A 19,319-nucleotide genomic window follows, 5' to 3' on the forward strand; every position below is an offset into this window, starting at 1 on the left:
AGGAAATGAGTAAAGAGCAAAGATGAGAGAGAAAGAAGAAAAGAGGGCAGAGGATAAAAACTGAAATAGTGTTGAAGAAGAGTGATGCATGAAGAGGGAATAATATTAAAAAGAAGGTCAAGTGAAAGAAGAGATAGTATGGACCATGCTGGAGTAGAGGAGATCAGAGGGGGGAGAACCAATAGGATGAAAATTGACTAGGAAGGAGAGAGCAAAGAAGCTGGAAAAGGATATACTGGGGCAAAGGGAAGAGGACGAATGAAGGAAGTTTTAGGAAAATGGCAGAAGGATAGAAGAGAAGAAAGAAGGAAAGAGATAAAGGTGATGGGAGAATACATTAGGAAGGAGAGAAGAAGGAATAGGGATAAACAGGTGTCTGAGATGAGAGTAGAGAAGAAAGGTGGAGACATGAAAGGGAGGAAGTAAGGGAAGAAACAGGAGAGAAGGAAAGAGGTTGAGAAGAAAATGTGAGAAAGCAAAATGATAATGTTATAATTGTGAAGATGTTTATAGGAAGAGGAGGCACTTAAGAAGAGGACAGAAGTGGGAAGAGGAAGAAAGAAAAAGGATGACACTATTGGAAGAGAAGTCAGAAAAAATGGAAGAGAAGAGGGGTGAAATGTAAGAAATATGGAGGATCATGAGAAAGGCAGATGAGGGCTGAGAGAGGAGCTGAAACCCTAAATGGGATGGAAGGGGGAAGTGGAGGGAAAGTATGAGGGAAGATGAAAAAATAGGGGAGAGAAGAAATGAATAAAGAGGGAATTGAGGAAGATAATTAAAGAAGGTAAGAGAAAATTAAAGATAGAAGGGTAGACAAATGTCTAGGAAAAAAACAGTGATTAGGAAAAAAAGGTAAAAATCATGGAGGATGAAGGTATGAGTGTCGCGCTCGCCCCACTTCCCACCAGCAGGAAAAGGCGTGCAACAATAGAATTCTTCCGTGAACAACCTTTATTGTACAGCACCCTTGAGCAGGGCACTCCCGTGGAAGAAAAATGCACTGCTTATATCTGCCTAAGAGACTTGTGTTGCTACCTGATTGGTGCATCCTCCAGTAGCTCATTAGCATGCACCAAGAGTGGGCTATGACTTATGTGGTACAATGTGAGCTCCATAAGGGGAAAGGCTATGTTGGCTGAATATAGGCGGGAAGCTGGCGCCATCTATGGGCACCAACGGCTCCCTACATTTCTGCCTTTTCTCTTAAATAAAAACATAAAACATGGCCGATCAACCATCAGGCTCTTGTTGGACCTTTAGGGTTCAAGACCATGATCAGCAATAAATATGGGTAAAGCACCTTCCTGCGTGCAATGGGAACAAGCCCTGCAGGGTGCAAAGGCTGCCTACGTGTAGGATACCCATTCCTGGTACAATGCCTCAAAGGCTCAGGGTGCAAGGGCTATCCAGACACAGACCCATCAATTTTTTTCAAGCATACTAAGCCAAACAGAGGGAGAGGTGCCCATTTTGAGTGCAGCAAGAGCTTGTGCTATGACCACTTTGTCACATTATTGTTGAGTACAAACTTTGCACACCATCTAGAGCAGAAACAGTCTCTCTGCAAAAAAGCATGCCAAAAATTACTTGATAAGGCAAGAGATTTATAATCTCCTAACCCTGCTATCTCCGTGTCTAAGGGCAAGTATAGTACATCAAAGGTTTTAATGGTGTCAAACAAACAAGAAAATAGTTTTGCATTAAGGCATATGTGCATCGGTTTTAGAAACACCGACAGAATCTTCCATCTCGGTTCTGCTTGAATCGTCATGCAGGGCAGGCTCATCTGAAGCAGGTGGAACAGATTCTTGTTCTGGTAGCACTCGACATGTTAGACGTTCTGGGATCCAAATTGAACATTCTTCTCCCTGTGTAAAAACACAAATAGCTCCCCTGGATTGTATTAAAATAGGATCCAGGACTTTCCAATTACCAGTGAGGACATCTTTCCATTTCACTAACTCTTTAGGTGGCACAGGCCATTGTCCATGGCGCTCAGCAGCTGAATGGCCATGAGCATCCAAATTTAAAAAATTTAAGGTAAGAAGTAGAGTAGAAATGGCCATTTGGGGTGTGGGGGTATCTCTTCAATTCCCCCTTTTTGTTTGTTTAAATAAAACTTTAGGGTGTGATGAGCACGTTCAATGATGCCTTGACCCTGAGGATTATAAGGCAATCCTGTCAGGAGTGAAACTCCCATGTGATGGCAAAATTGCTTGAATTTTGCTGAGGTATAGGCAGGACCATTATCCGTTTTTAACACTTTAGGTATGCCCCATGCACTCCAAGCTTCAAGACAATGAGTAATAACATGAGAAGCCTTTTGTCCTGATAAAGGAGAAGCAAAAATAACTCCTGAGCAAGTATTAATGGACACATGTACATATTTTAATTTTCCGAAGGAGGGAACATGGTGACATTCATTTGCCAAACTTGGAGAGGCTGAATGCCTCATGGGTTTACCCCTATATGTGGGGTGATGACAAAGACGCTACAGCTTCCACAGCGGAGAACTATGTCTCTGGCGTCATTCCTGGTGATGGAGAAACGCCTACGTAAGGTTTCATCTGTCACATGAAACAGAGAATGGAACCGGGTGGTGGCCTCTACAGGGGTCAGGACTGGAAATGCAGTAACTCGGGTGGAAAGATCTGCTAAATTATTACCTTGTGACATTGGGCCAGGTAGGCCTGAGTGGGCACGAATGTGCGTGATGTAGCAAGGAGAATGTCTGGATAACAGCACTTGCTGAATTTGCATAAATATGGAAGCAACTGGGCTCCCAGATTTAATTAGAGAAGCTACCTCTAGGGAATTAACTGCATTAACTACATAAGCGGAATCTGAGACTATATTAATGGGACCAGGGAAAGCAAGTAAAACTTCTAGAACAATTTGACATTCAACCGAGGGGAATTTTGGGCAAACTGTTTGGTTACTACTTTGCCTTCATGCACATATGCACCTAGCCCTGTTTTAGAGCCATCGGTATATACTATGTCACCTTTTGTAAGAGGGACTGCGCTTGTCACATGGGGAAACACAAGAGGCTGACAGCGTGCAAAAGTCAAAATTGGGTTTTTAGGGTAATGGTAGTCAAATGTCCCAGAAAAGGCACATACAAGTATGGCCCAATCATTATTAACAGCACCCAAATTCTGTAACTGTTCTGCAGTATAGGAAATAACTATTTTTTTCTGGATAGGTACCAAAATGAATAACAGAAGCCTTTAATCCTCGCAAGGCAAGTTTGGCTACGGCTGATGGATACCATTCAATAGTTTTGGCTGGAGAAGCCTGTGGATGAATCCACAGCAAAGGACATTTTTGCCATAATACTGCAGTAGGCAACTTCTCAGTCTGTAAGAGACGTAGCTCAAAGGGTTCACCAGGGTGTATTCTGATTAGCTGAGCTTTAGCCAAGGCTTTTACTACCTTTCATAAGGCTGCCACATCCTCTGGGGTCAGAGACCATGGGGATGTTAACAGTGGATCTCCTTCAAGAATACCAAAAGCAATCTACAGATTCAATGCAATCCCCATCAAAATTCCAACCCAGTTCTTCATAGAATTGGAAAGATCAATGTGCAATTTCATATGGAATAACAAAAGACCTAGAATAGCGAAATCCATCCTCAACAACAAGAAAACATCTGCGGGAATCACTATCCCTGACCTCAAGCTATATTACAAGGCAATTGTGCTGAAAACTCCATGGTACTGGTACAGAAATAGGCAAGTGGATCAATGGAATAGAATAGAAGATCCAGAAATGAGCCCTCATGTATGGTCACCTGATTTTTGACAAAGGAGCAGTAAACATTCAATGGAAAAAGGACAGCCTATTCAACAAATGGTGCTGGTCCAACTGGCACTCAACATGCAAAAGAATGAAAATAGACCCGTTCTTATCTCCTTGTACAAAGCTCAAGTGTAAGTGGATTAAAGATCTCCACATTAAACCAGATACACTGGAACTATTAGATGAGAAAGTAGGGAAAACCTTAGAACACATAGGCACAGGAGAAAATTTCCTGAACAAAACACCAATGGCTCAAGCTTTAAGGTCAAAGATTAACAAATGGGACTTAATGAGATTGCAAAGTTTCTGTAAGGCTAAGGACATCGTCAAGAAAACAAAACGGCAGCCAACAGAATGGGAAAAGATCTTTACCAACACCACATCAGATAGAGGCCTAATATCCAAAGTGTACAAGGAACTCAAAAAGCTAGACACCAGAGAATCAAATAACCCTATTAAAAAATGGGGTACAGAGCTAAACAAATCATTTTCAGTTGAGGAACACCGAATGGCCGAAAAACATCTGAGGAAGTGCTCCACATCCTTAGCCATCAGGGAAATGCAAATCAAAACAACCCTAAGATTCCACCTCACACCAGTCAGATTGGCCAAGATCCAAAACTCAGATGACAGCAGATGCTGGCGAGGCTGCGGAGAAATAGGAACACTTCTCCACTGTTGGTGGGGTTGCAAGCTAATACAACCACTCTGGAAATCTGTCTGGCGATACCTCAGAAAATTGGATATAGTACTACCTGAAGACCCAGCTATTCCACTTCTGGGCATATACCCCAGAGACACTTTAATACACAACAAAGATATATGCACCACAATGTTCATAGCGGCTCTATTTATAATAGCCAGAAGCTGGAAGGAACCCAGATGTCCTTCAGAAGACGAATGGATACAAAAATTGTGGTACATATACACAATGGAATACTACTCAGCCACCAGAAACAATGACTTAACCAAATTCTTAAGAAAATGGCTGCATCTAGAGAAGATCATCCTGAGTGAGATAACCCAGTCACCAAAGAACAGACATAATATGCAGTCACTGATAGTGGAATGCTAACCCCAGAGGCTTGCACTCCCCCAGAAACAACTCACAGACTGTATGAAGTCCAAGAAATAAAGAAAACAAAAAATATACATATATTCACAAAATAATAAAAAAAAAAGAATATCAAACAAGGGTTTCAGTTCAGCAGTAGAAATCTTTAGGAAAGGCCTTAGCCAATTAATGTCTCCTAGGAGCTTTTGGAAGTCATTTAATGTCTGTAAATGATCTCTCCTTATTTCTATTTTTTGAGGTACAACAAATTCTGGGTGAATGACGGCTCCTAAGAATGTTCCCACTTGTGATCGCTGAACTTTCTCTGAAGCTATCTTTAGCCCAAAATGTTGTAAGGACTTAACTAAATCATCAAAGGCTATTTCTAAGTCTTGAACATTAGGGCCACATAAAATGATGTCACTCATAAAATGAAAAATTGATAATGACGAGTATTGATTTCTAATAGGGGTTAAAGCTTGTTGTACGTATAGCTGGCACATAGTAGGACTGTTTGCCATTCCTTGTGGGAGAACTTTCCATTGGTATTCATTATCAGGTTCTACATGGTTTATGGCAGGCAGAGTAAAGGCAAACCTCTCTTTATCTCTGGGATGTAATGGTACAGAGAAAAAACAGTCTTTAATATCTATAATAATTATCTTCCACAGCTTGGGTAAAGCTGACAGAAGCGGGAGACCACGTTGAACAGACCCAAACAGTTGCATTTGTGCATTAATAGCTCTGAGGTCATGTAAGAGTCTCCATTTGCCTGAGTTCTTTTTTATGACAAAAATTGGAGTATTCCAAGGGGAGCTAGAAGGCTCCAAATGTCCTAACTGTAATTGCTCCCTTACCAATTGATGGGCAGCCTCTAGTTTTTCAGAGAAAAGAGGCCATTGAGGAACCCACACTGCCTTGTCTGGAAGCCATTGTATGGGCATAGTCTCCTCAATGGCCCCTAAGAAAAACCCAAACCACTTCGATAAGATTTTATGGTGGGCTGTATGGGGTCTGTAGGACCTTGATGATGTTTGCCAATGCCTCTTCTGGGGATATACCCCATATTAGTCATCATCTCTTGTGCATGCAGGGAATAATTATTCATAAGTTTAAGACCTAGTTTTGTTAGAATGTCTCTTCCCCATAGATTAACCGGTAGTGGAAGGACATAAAGTGTAAAAGTTCATTTTTGTCCCTCAGGGGCTTTCCATTTTAATGATTTAGAGCTAATAGCGGGACTGGCTTCATAGCCAAGGCCTTGTAAAGAATGGGAAGATTGGTTAACTGGCCACTTAGCAGGCTACCACTTAGTAGATATGATGCTTTTTTCTGCTCCTGTGTCTAAACGTCCTTCAAAAAGTTTTCCTTCCACCTCCAAATTCAAGGTTGGTCTAGGATTCAAATCTACTATTAGATATGATAAGTCAGTTCCTGAAGAACTAAAGCCTTTGTTTTCCCTTCTCACCCTGTTTGATGCAAATTGGGCATGACAGCTGGGGAGGATGAGCAATTGAGCATTCCGATTTCCTGGGGAGATCAGAAACAAACCCCTTGGGGAGGAGCACATAATCTTTAGTTGGCCTTTATTATCTTGATCAATCACCCTAGGGTGTACTACCAAACATTTAAGGGTGGCAGATGTACATCCCAAAAGCAGCCCTATTGAATTAGCCCGTAATGGCCCATGAAAGTCAGAAGGGATAGGCTGAACTCCCATTTGTGGAGTCAGGACTATTCTGGTGGTGGCATGGAGGTCCAATCCCTAGGAACCTGGAGTGGCTCTCCGTGGGGGTTCTCTTGCTCCCAGACTACTAGGGAGCTGGTTGCCCCATATATTTGAGGGCCCTGAGGACGGGGCCCCGCTGTACATTTTTTGACACTTATAGGGGCCTCCCAGTGATATCTTTTACTGATCTACATTCATTAGCCCAATGCTTCACTTTCTTACACTTAGGGCACAGGTCAGGAATACTCTTAGGGTTGAATCCAGAGCTCTGACTTTTACACTCTCTCTTTATATGACCAGGCTTCCCACATTGAAAGCAAATGACACTCTTTTTAAAAAGACCCAGCCACTGTTGCCCCTGTAGTATGGCAGCAGCTAAACCTGCATTAGTTAAAGGTCATCTGATCTCTATGCAGGCTTTAATCCGGGCTTGCAATCCTTTAGCCTTGCAGGGGATGATGGCATTATGACATTCCTTAGTACATTGTTCAAAAATTAGTTGCTCTATCAAGGGCATAGCCTGTTCTTGTTCTCCAAATATTTTTCCTTCTGTCTCTATCATTCGGGCCACAAAATATGAGAAGGGTTCACTTGGACTCTGAATAATTTTTGTTAGATTTCCTGACACTTCTCCCTTATTAGTGAGCGATTTCCATGCCTTTATGGCACAAAGTGCTATCTGGCCATAGACTTCCACAGCATAGGCGGTTTGATTCATCGCCCACTGTCTCTGTCCCGACAACATCTTGAAATCCCAAGCTGGCTATCCTGCGGATGCATTGGCACGAGCCTGGGCCTGACAAGCGTCATGCCACAAGACTTTCCCCTCAATGTATTGTCCCATACTTGGGAGACAAACTTTGGTAACAAACTGCCAATCATCAGGAGTTATGGCTATTGTACTTAATCTTTCTATCAGGAACATGGTAAAATTAGCAGTGACTCCATAAATTTGGACTGACTCTGCCAACTCTTTGACTTGTTTATGTTCTAGAGGCTGATAACTGCGGATAATGTTATTCTCCTCGAACAACGAAAACATTTGCCTGAGGGTATGGCATGTCTCTGTCGAACAAAAGGAGAATTCACACTTCCTCTCTGCATGAGGCAGAACAGCAGAAACTGCTTTCAGTTTTGATACAGTTTTTTGGCTGAAACTGCTCAGCCCCAAATTCTTTTGCCTCTTCTTTTTCTAAATTTTCTTCCTCAGATTCAAATAATTCAGTCTCTGACCCTTCTTCTGCCAGCTCTAAAGCTTTTTGCTCTTTTAGCGGATACAAAGTTTCCTCTCCGGGAAACTTGTACTTTGTTTCCCCGGGCACAATCCTCTCTTATCCTAGCGGTCTTTCTGACTTTAAATTCACTCCATTTCTGAATTGTTTTGAACATGCCTCTCGGAGCCTACCTCTTTTACTTTTTTCTTGTGCAATCCCTTTTTTTATTACGCTCTGTTTCTGACCCGCCCTCTTGGTGCTGCATGATAACTTTCTGTCTAGATAACTTCCACAACAGTAATGTTACAACAGTTACCACAAATGCAAGCAATAACCCTTCTAATGCCTGAGAAAATCCAAGAAGAGACATGCCTAAGTTTTTGGCATGCTTTCTTTGGCACCCCGTAAAATCCAAAGAGGAACATGTCTGTCGGAACTTACCTATTTGCGTTTTTGAAGTTCTGGATACACTTTCGCGGACTGAAGATTCCGCTTGGCGCCACTGGTGTTCAAAACTTCCCGGGATCCAGCACCACTTGTCAGCTGTCCCACTTCCTGCCGGCAGAAAAAGGCGTTAAACAACAGGATTCTTCCGCAAACAACCTTTATTGTACAGCACTCTTGAGCAGGGGACTCCCGTGGAAGAAAAATCCACTGTTTATATCTGTCTAAGAGACTTGTGTTGCTACCTGATTGGTGCATCCTCCAGTAGCTCATTAGCGTGCCTCAAGAGTGGGCTATGACGTATGTGGTATAATGTGAGCTCCATGAGGGGAAAGGCTATGTTGGCTGAATATAGGCGGGAAGCTGGCGCCAGCTATTGGGACCAACGGCTCCCTATATATGAGGAAGAAGAGGAGAAATGAGTAAAAGAGTTCAGTTAAGATAAATTAGAGAAAAAGAGAAAAAGGATATTTAGAAAGAATCCTGGAAGAAGGAAAGACAGAAAGAAGAAAGTGACTGAAGGATGAGGTGGATGTTAAGAGGAAAGAGGGTATGTATATATGTCTGTGTATGTGTGTTCCCCTGTTTGTGTGTGAGTTTGTGTGTGCCTTTGTGTGTACTTATGTGTGTGTGTGCCAGTGTGTGTGTGTGTGTATGTGACTTTGTGTGTATATGTGCCTATGTATGTATGTGCATTCTTGTGTGTGTTTTTGTATTTGTGCATGTGTGTGCCTATGTGTGTGTAGGTGTGTGTGTATATGTGCCTATGTATGTGTTCCTGTGTGTGTGTGTGTGTGTCTGTGTGTGTGTGTGTGTCCCTGTGTGTGTGTTGGGAAGTTCTATGGTTTGAATGACAACTTAAGGAAAAACTGTGAAATACTTTGGTGTGACTCTAAGCAAGTGAAGGACCTTTATGACTAGAACTTCAAACCTCTAAAGAAGAAAATTGAGGAAGATCTCAGAAAATGGAAAGATCTCCCATTCACATGAATTAGAAGGATCAAAATTTTGTTTTCTCTTTTTGGGATTATTTGAGGAATATTAGAATTAGTTTTCCTGTTATATTCTGATAAAATGCTGTATTAAAACCATCTGGCGGTATTTTCTTTGAGGGGAGGACTTTCAATGAATATTATATTCTCTTGGATTCTAGTATAATTTAACTAATTTATCTGTTTAATTCATTGAATCTCTAAAATACTATAGCTCACAAAATTTGTTACATAATAATATATCATGAATACTCGATTTTTTCTTCTTTTTCTTATTTTTCTGGCCATGTTCTCTATTCTAACCACGAAGTAGACATATTGTCAGTTTTACACTACTTGTGAATTTCCATCAGAATGGAAGGGATGTATGTATTTCCATCACTCACAGTGGCCATTTATTAATGGTATAGCGGAAGCCGTGTTAAATCCATATACCCTGATCCCTTTTCAGTGGTGCCTCTGCCTCTCCTCAGTAGGAGGGTTGTGAGGAATTACAGAAAAGGTGAAAGTGGAAAAATGAGTCATATGCAAATATTAAAAAGAAACCACAGAAACCTATGAACAGGCCTCAGGTGGGCCTGATCTTAGTTACACAGTCGGGTTTGAGAACCAAACAGGGATATGAATTTGTTGCAGAATCAGAGAGTCTGACTTATTACTATACAAATGTGTGCACAAGAATGTCATACACTATTCTGAAACCACACATACACACACATACATGTAAACACACACATATATAAACACACACACACACACACACACACACACACACACACACACACACAAATATGTCCACACACCTTTTCTTTTTTTTTTTATTTAAACGACTTTATTTTGCAAAACAAAGATAAATGTAAAGATTTTAAACATTTTTTGCTTAAAATTATACATTGTTGTCAATACTGTTTTTTCAGACATTAAAATAAATTTTACATAAAACCATGTGAATATGTTTTTTAGTCAGTACTTGATTTTTTTCAAGGGCTTGACAGTATGCATTGAAAACGTACTAGTTGCAATAAGCGTAAAGTACATGCAAAACAAAACTCAACATGGGAATAGTCAAAGTCTTCTTGTTTTGTGAATATATGTATATTTTTTGTTTTCATTATTTCTTGGACTTCATACAGTCTGTGAGTTGTTTCTGGGGGAGTGCAAGCCTCTGGGGTTAGCATCCCACTATCAATGACTGCATATTATGTCTGTTCTTTTGTGACTGGGTTATCTCACTCAGGATGATCTTCTCTAGATGCAGCCATTTTCTTAAGAATTTGGTTAAGTCATTGTTTCTGGTGGCTGAGTAGTATTCCATTGTGTATATGTACCACAATTTTTGTATCCATTCGTTTTCTGAAAGACATCTGGGTTCCTTCCAGCTTCTGGCTATTATAAATAGAGCCGCTATGAACATTGTGGTGCATATATCTTTGTTGTGTATTAAAGTGTCTCTTGGGTATATGCCCAGAAGTGGAATAGCTGGGTCTTCAGGTAGTACTATATCCAATTTTCTGAGGTATCGCCAGACCGATTTCCAGAGTGGTTGTATTAGCTTGCAACCCCACCAACAGTGGAGAAGTGTTCCTATTTCTCCGCTGCCTCGCCAGCATCTGCTGTCATCTGAGTTTTGGATCTTGGCCAATCTGACTGGAGTGAGGTGGAATCTTAGGGTTGTTTTGATTTGCATTTCCCTGATGGCTAAGGATGTCGAGCACTTCCTCAGATGTTTTTCGGCCATTCGGAGTTCCTCAACTGAGAAAGATTTGTTTAGCTCTGTACCCCATTTTTTAATAGGGTTATTTGATTCTCTGGTGTCGAGCTTTTTGAGTTCCTTGTACACCTTAGATATTAGGCCTCTATCTGATGTGGTGTTGGTAAAGATCTTTTCCCATTCTGTTGGTTGCCGTTTTGTATTCTTGACAATGTCCTTAGCCTTACAGAAACTTTGCAATCTCATTAAGTCCCATTTGTTAATCTTTGACCTTAGAGCTTGAGCCATTGGAGTTTTGTTCAGGAAATTTTCTCCTGTGCCTATGTGTTCTAAGGTTTTCCCTACTTTCTCATCTAATAATTCCAGTGTATCAGGATTAATGTGGAGATCTTTAATCCACTTACACTTGAGCTTTGTACAAGGAGATAAGAACGGGTCTATTTTCATTCTTTTGCATGTTGAGTGCCAGTTGGACGAGCACCATTTGTTGAATAAGCTGTCCTTTTTCCATTGAATGTTTACTGCTCCTTTGTCTAAAATCAGGTGACCATATACATGAGGGCTCATTTCTGGATCTTCTATTCTATTCCATTGATCCACTTGCCTATTTCTGTACCAGTACCATGCAGTTTTCAGCACAATTGCCTTGTAATATAGCTTGAGGTCAGGGATAGTGATTCCCGCTGATGTTTTTTTGTTGTTGAGGATGGATTTCGCTATTCTAGGTCTTTTGTTATTCCAGATGAAATTGCACATTGATCTTTCCAATTACATGAAGAACTGGGTTGGAATTTTGATGGGGATTGCATTGAATCTGTAGATTGCTTTTGGTAGGATGGCCATTTTTAAGATGTTGATCTTTCCAATCCATGAGCATGGGAGATCTTTCCATTTTCTGAGATTCTCCTCAATTTCTTTCTTTAGAGGTTTGAAGTTCTTGTCATACAGGTCCTTCACTTCCTTAGTTAGAGTCACACCAAGGTATTTCATAGTTTTTGTAACTATTGTGAAGGGTATCTTTTCCCCAATTTCTTTCTCCACATGTTTGTTTTTTGAGTATAGAAAGGCTACTGATTTGTTTGAGTTAATTTTGTATCCGGCCACTTTGCTGAACTTGTTTATCAGCTGTAGGAGTTCTCTGGTGGAATTTTTGGGGTCACTCAAGTACACTATCATGTCATCGGCAAAGAGTGATGTTTTTATCTCTTCCTTTCCGATTTGTATCCCCTTGATCTCCTTTTGCTGTCTAATTGCTCCAGCCAGGACTTCCAGTACTATGTTGAATAGGTAGGGAGAGAGTGGGCAGCCTTGTCCAGTCACTGATTTTAGTGGGATTGCTTCAAGTTTTTCGCCATTAAGTTTGATGTTGGCTGTTGGTTTGCTTTATATTGCTTTTATTATGTTTAAATATGGGCCTTGGATTTCTGTTCTTTCCAGGACTTTTAACATGAAGGGGTGTTGGATTTTGTGGAATGCTTTCTCAGCGTCTAGTGAGATGACCATGTGATTTTGGTCTTTAAGTTTGTTTATATGGTGGATTACATTGATGGATTTCCTTATGTTAAACCATCCCTGCATCCCAGGGATGAAGCCTACTTGGTCATGATGAATGATGGTTTTGATGTGTTCTTGGATTCGGTTTGCAAGGATTTTGTTGAGTATTTTTGCATCAATGTTCATAAGTGAGATTGGTCTGAAGTTCTCTTTCCTTGTAGGGTCTTTGTGTGGCTTAGGTACGAGGGTTACTGTAGCCTCAAAAAATGAGTTGGGTAATATCCCATCTGATTCTATCTTTTGGAATAGCTTGGTGAATATTGGTGTTATATCCCCAATAAATGTCTGATAAAATTCTGCACTGAACCCGTCTGGACCTGGGCTTTTTTTGGTTGGGAGGCTTTTGATGACTTCTTCTATTTCTTTAGGTGTTATAGGGTTATTTAGATGGTTTACTTGGTCCTGATTCAACTTTGGTACCTTGTATCTGTCTAGGAATTCGTCCATTTCCTCCAGATTTTCCAATTTTGTGGAGTATAAGTTTTTGTAGTAGGATCTGATGATTTCTTGAATTTCCTTAGTTTCAGTTGTTATGTCACCACTTTCCTTTCTGATTTTGTTAATTTGGATACTCTCTCTTTGCCCTTTAGTTAGTCTGGCTAGGGGTTTATCAATCTTGTTGATTTTCTCAAAGAACCAACTCTTTGTTTTGTTGATTTTTTCAATGGTTTTTTTTGTTTCTATTTGGTCTATTTCTGCCCTAATTTTGATTATTTCTTGCTGTCTACTCTTTTTGGGTAAATCTGCTTCCTTTTGTTCTAGGGCTTTTAGCTGTGCTGTCAGGTTGCTGATGTGCGCTCTCTCCAGTTTCTTCTTGGAAGCACTTAGGGCAATGAGTTTTCCTCTCAATACTGCTTTCATTGCATCCCATAGGTTTGGGTATGTTGTGTTTTCGTTTTCGTTGAATTCTAGAAAATCCTTAATTTCTTTCTTTATTTCTTCTTTGACCCTGCTATCCTTTAGCAGAGTGTTGTTTAGTTTCCATGTGTATGTGGGTATTTTGTTGTCTTTGTTGTTGTTAAAGACCAGCCGTAGACAATGGTGATCTGAGAGGATGCATGGGAGTATTTCAATCTTCTTATATCGATGAAGGCTCGTTCTGTGTCCAATTATGTGGTCAATTTTCGAGAAGGTGCCATGGGGTGGTGAGAAAAAGGTGTATTCTTTTAATTTAGGATAGTATGTTCTGTATATATCTATTAATTCTAGTTGGTTCAAAGTCTCTGCTAGTTTTGCAGTGTCCTTGTTCAGTTTTTGTTTCCCTGATCTGTCCATTGGTGAGAGTGGGGTGTTAAAGTCTCCCACTATTATTGTGTGGGGTGAGATGTATTTTTTGAGCTTTAGTAGAGTTTCTTTTATGAATGTGGGTGATTTTTTATTTGGAGCATATATGTTAAGGATTGAGAGTTCCTCCTGACAGATTTCCCCGGTAATGAGTAAAAAGTGTCCTTCTTTATCTTCTTTGATAACTTTTATTTGGAAATTTACTTTATTCGATATTAGAATAGCCACTCCAGCTTGCTTTTTGGAGCTGTTTGCTTGGAAGTTTTTTTCCCACCCTTTTACTGTGAGATAGTGTCTGTCTCTGTCTCTGAGATGAGTTTCCTGTATGCAGCAAAAGGCTGGATTTTGTTTATGTATCCAGTCTGATAGTCTGTGTCTCTTTATTGGGGAGTTGAGCCCATTTATGTTAATAGATATCAAAGAATAGTTTTTTCTGTATCCTCCCATTTTTGCTTTTTTGGTTGAGTTGTGTCCGTCTTTTTTTTTTTTTTTTTTTTTCTTCTTTTAGTTTTCTTGTTTAGGAGTTTTCTTGTTTTTACTAGGCTGTATTTTCCCTCCTTGTATTGGGTTTTCCACCTATAATTCGTTGTAGTGCTGGGTTTGTGGTCAGATATTGTGTGAATTTTGATTTGTCTTGAAATATCTTTGTCTCTCCATCGATGGTGATTGATAGTTTTGCTGGGTATAGCAGCTTGGGCTGGCACTTGTGCTCTCTTAAGGAGTGCATGATGTCTGTCCAGGCTCTTCTAGCTTTCATAGTCTCTGTTGAGAAATCGGGTGTGAGTCTGATTGGTCTGCCTTTATATGTTACCTGACCTTTTTCCCTTACTGCTTTTAGTATTCTTTCTTTACTTTGGGCACTTGATGTTTTTACTATTATGTGTCGGGAGGTATTTCTTTTCTGGTCCAACCTATTTGGAGTTCTGAAGGCTTCTTTTATGCTCGTGGTCATCTCATTCTTGAGGGTAGGGAAGTTTTCTTCTATGATTTTGTTGAAGATATTTACTGTGCCTCTTAGTTGATACTCTTCTCCCTCTTTTATTCCTATTATCCTTAGGTTAGGTCTTCTCATTGTGTCTTGTATTTCCTGGACATTTTGGGTTAGGAGCTTTTTGTTTTTTGCATCTTCTCTGGCTGTTTTGTCTATGTTTGCAATGTTGTCTTCTGCCCCCGAGATTCTCTCCTCGATCTCTTGTAATCTGTTGGAAATGCTTGCTTCTGTGACTCCTGATTTCTTTTTTTGGTGTTCTGACTCTAGGGTTATCTCTTTTAGCGCTTTTTTTATTGTGTCAATTTCTGTTTTAATTTCCCTCTTCCATTCCTTTATTTCCTTGTTTCTGTTTTCGTCTCGTTCTTTGAGTTCTTTGAGTGTTTTTCTTGTTTCTTCTTTAAAAGCTTCTGAATCTTTTTGCTTTTCCTCCCTTTCTTGTTTAAGTAACTCTATCAGTGTCTTGAGGCATGTTTTCAGGTCTGTGTCTTCTTTCTCTGGAGTGTTTGGAATTCCTATGTTTGCTACTATCGGAGAGCTGGGTTCTGGTGTTGCTAGATTGTCTTGGTTTCCTTGGGATATACTCTTTCTCTTTCCTCTTGCCATTTTGTTGTCAGTGATATGTTCTTGCCTTTCCCTTGTATCTGGTCTGTGTCCCTGGTACACTTTCCGTGTGCACTCCTCAGAGATCTCTCTACTCCCCAGCAGCCCAGGTTCCGGGTGGCAGCTGGGCCAGGCTCTGCTCTGCGACCTGAAGTCACCTCCGGGTGGGAACAGATGTTCCTAAGATTTGTTCCTGGTCACAGTAGCTCAGCCTGTACGAGCCGCCTTTCCGGCTGGTGGTTGGGCCAGGCTCTGCTCTGTGACCTGAAGTCCTCTCCGGGTGGGAACAGAAGTTCCTACGATCTGTTCCCAGTTACTGGATCAGGGAGGACAGGGCAGGTCAGGGCAGGGGGTGCCCTTTCTGTGTGCACTCCGCAGAGATCCCTCTGCTCCCCCGCAGCCTAGGTCTCCCACTCACCAGTTGCTCAGCCTGTATGAGCCGCCTTTCTGGCTGGAGCCGCCTTTCTGGCTGGTGGTTGGGCCAGGCTCTGCTCTGCGACCTGAAGTCCTCTCCGGGTGGGAACAGAAGTTCCTAAGATCTGTTCCAGGTCTCAGTAGCTCAGCCTGTACGAGCCGCCTTTCTGGCTGGAGCCGCCTTTACGGCTGGTGGTTGGGCCAGGCTCTGCTCTGTGACCTGAAGTCCTCTCCGGGTGGGATCAGAAGTTCCTAAGATCTGTTCCCGGTTACTGGATCGGGGAGGACAGGGCAGGTCAGGGCAGGGGGTGCCCTTTCCGTGTGCACTCCGCAGAGATCCCTCTGCTCCCCCGCAGCCTAGGTCTCCCACTCACCAGTTGCTCAGCCTGTACCCACACACCTTTTCAAGGGCACCTCTCATTTCCCAAGAATACCCTGGTGGAAGAGACTCACAACCAGCCGGTCAAGCCTGAGCTGACCTACAACCCGGCACTGCCGCTGTGTGGGGCTGAAGAGCCCAGGCCAGAGTGGAGGCTGCTCTTTGCTCCTGGCCTCTTTCCTAATGACCTGGGGCAGACAGGCTTCTGTGCCCAGAGGCCCCCGGATAAGCCCTGAAAACAATTCCTGCCGTCAACCCACTTTAGTGCTGGCTCTTGGGGGTAAATCCGTGTTAGTGTGCCCTGTGTGTACCCCTAACCCAAAGGGGGCAATGACATGAGGCCACCACAGGGCAAATTACTCTGTGGCAGCAAAGCATGCACAGGGGGTGGAGGAGTGTTCTATTAAGACAGCATGAATGGGAGAAACTGTTCTATTAAATGCATGCACAGGGAAAGTGTTCTATTAAAAGCATGCAGGGGGAGAATGTATTCTATTAAGAGCATGCATGGGGAAAGTGTTCTATTAAGAGCTTGTAAGGGGGAAAGTACTCTATTAAGAGTATGTATTGGAGGGGGAAGTATTCTGTTAAGAGCATGCATGGGGGGGGGAGAGTTCTATTAAGAGCATGCACGGGGGAGAATGTTCTATTAAGAGCATGCACAGTGGGGGAAAGTGTTCTATTAAGAGCAAGAATGGGGTAAAGTACTCTATTAAGAGGATGCATGGGGGAAAGTGTTCTATTAAGAACATGTATGGGGGAAAGTGTTCTATTAAATGCATGCACGGGGGAAAGTATTCTATTAAGAGCATGCATGGTGGGGTGTTCTATTAAGAGAATGTGCAGGGGAAAGTTTTCTCTTAAATTCATGCATGACTGGGGGTGTTCTATTAAGAGTATGCACAGGAGGGGGAAAGTATTCTATTAAGAGCTTACACAGGCAAAAGTGTTCTATTAAGACCATGCTTATGAGAGAAGTGTTCTATTAAGAGCCTGCATGGGCGGGGGGGTGTTCTATTAAGAGCATGACGGGCTGAAGTTTTCTATAAAGAGGATGCATGGGGAAGTGTTCTATTAAAAGCATGCACTGGGGGGAAGTGTTCAATTAAGAGCATGTAGGTAGGGAAGTGTTCTACTAAGAACATGCAGAGGGGAAAGTGTTCTACTAAGAACATGCATGGGAGAAAGTGTTCTATTAAGAGCATGCACTGGTAAAAGTGTTCTATTAAATGCATGCATGGAGAAAGTGTTCTATTAAAAGAATGCACAGAGGGGGAGTGTTGTATTAAGAGCTTGCATGTGGGAAAGTGTTCTATTAAGAGCATGCATGGGGGGAAGTGTTCAATTAAGAGCATCCACAGGGGGGTGCTATATTCAGAGAATGCACAGGGGTAGGAACTGTTCTATTAAGGACATTGCATGGGGGAAAGTGTTCAGTTACGAGCATGCATTGGGGGGAAGAATTCTATTAAGAGCCAGCAAGAGTGTTCTATTAAGAGCATGCCGGGGGGATGTCTTCTACTATGAGCATGCACGGGGTAAAGTGTTCTATTAAAAGCATGCATGGAGTAAAGTATTTTATTAAGAGCATGATTGGGGGGTACATGTTCAATTAAGAGCATGCACATAGTGAAAGTGTTCTACTAAGGTCATGCAGAGGGGAAAGGGTTCTATTAAGAGAATGCAATGTGGGGAAGTATTACATTAAGAGAATGCATGGGGGAAAGTGTTCTATCAAGACCATGCATAGGGGTGTTCTATTAATACCATGCACAGGGTAAAGTGTTCTATTAAATGCATACATAGGGGGTAGTGTTATATTAAGAGAATGCACAGGGGAAAGTGTTCTATGAAGAGCATGTATGGGTGGGAAGTGTTCTATAATGAGAATGCACTTGGTAAAGTGTTCTGTTAAAAGCATGCACTGGGGAAAGTGTCCTTTTAAGAGCATGCAAGAGGGAAGTGATCTATTAAGAGCATGTATGGAAGGAAAGTGTTCTACTAAAAGCAAGCACAGTGGAAAAGTATTCAATTAAGAGCATGCAGACAGGAAAGTGTTCTATTAAAAGCATGAACTTTTAAATGCATTCTATTAAGAGCATGCAAGGGGGATAATGTTCTATTAAGGGCATGCATGGGGGGAAGTGTTCTACTAAGAGCATGCACATTTAGAAATTGTTGTATTAAGAGCATGCAGAGGGTTAGGTGTTCTATTAAGAGCATGAATGGCGGAAAATTTTCTATTAAGTGTATGCACAGGAAAAAGGGTTTTATTAAGAGCATGCACTGGGGGGGGGGTGTTTTATTAAGAAAATGCACGGGGGAGTGTTGTGTTAAGAGCATGAACTGGGGAAATGTTCTATTAAGAGCATGCATGGGGGAACTGCTCAATTAAGAGAATGCATGGATGGAACTGTTCTATTAAATGCATGCACGGGAAAAGTATTCTATTAAGAACATGCACAGGAAGAAAGTGTTCTATTAAATGCATGCATGGGGCATAGTGTTCCATTAACGATTGCACAGGTGGGGTGTTCTATTAAGAGCATGCAGAGGGGAAAGTGTTCTTTTAAGAGCTTGCATGGGGGAAGTGTTCTATTAAGAGCAAGCACAGGAGAAAGTGTTTTATTAAAAGCATGCATGTGGAGTATTTTTCTATTAAGAGCATTCACGGGGGGGTTATTAAGAGCATGCATGGGAGAAAGTGTTCTATTAAATGCATGCAAAAGGGAAAATGTTCTATTAAGAGCTTGCATGTGGGGGGGAGTGTTCTATTAAAAGCATGCACAGAGGGAATGTGTTCTATTAAGAGCATGGTCGGGGAGGAAGTGTTATATTAAGAAAGTACATGGGGGGAAAGTGTTCTATTAAGAGCATGAACGGGGGGTTGTTCTATTAAGAGCATGCACTGGGGGCAGAGTGTTATATTAAGAGAATGCACTGGGAAGTGTTCTATTAAGAGCATGAATGGGGGCAATTGTTCTATTAAGAGCATGCAAGGGGGAAAGTGTTCCATTAAGAGCATGCATGGGAGGGGAGTGTTCTATTAAATGCATGCATTGGGAAAGTATTCTATAAAGAGCATGCACGGGAAGAAAAAGTTTTAGTAATTGCATGCATGGGTGGTAGTGTACTATTAAGGGTATGC

This window comes from Micromys minutus (genome assembly GCF_963924665.1).
Source record: "Micromys minutus genome assembly, chromosome: X".
Taxonomy (NCBI): Eukaryota; Metazoa; Chordata; class Mammalia; order Rodentia; family Muridae; genus Micromys; species Micromys minutus.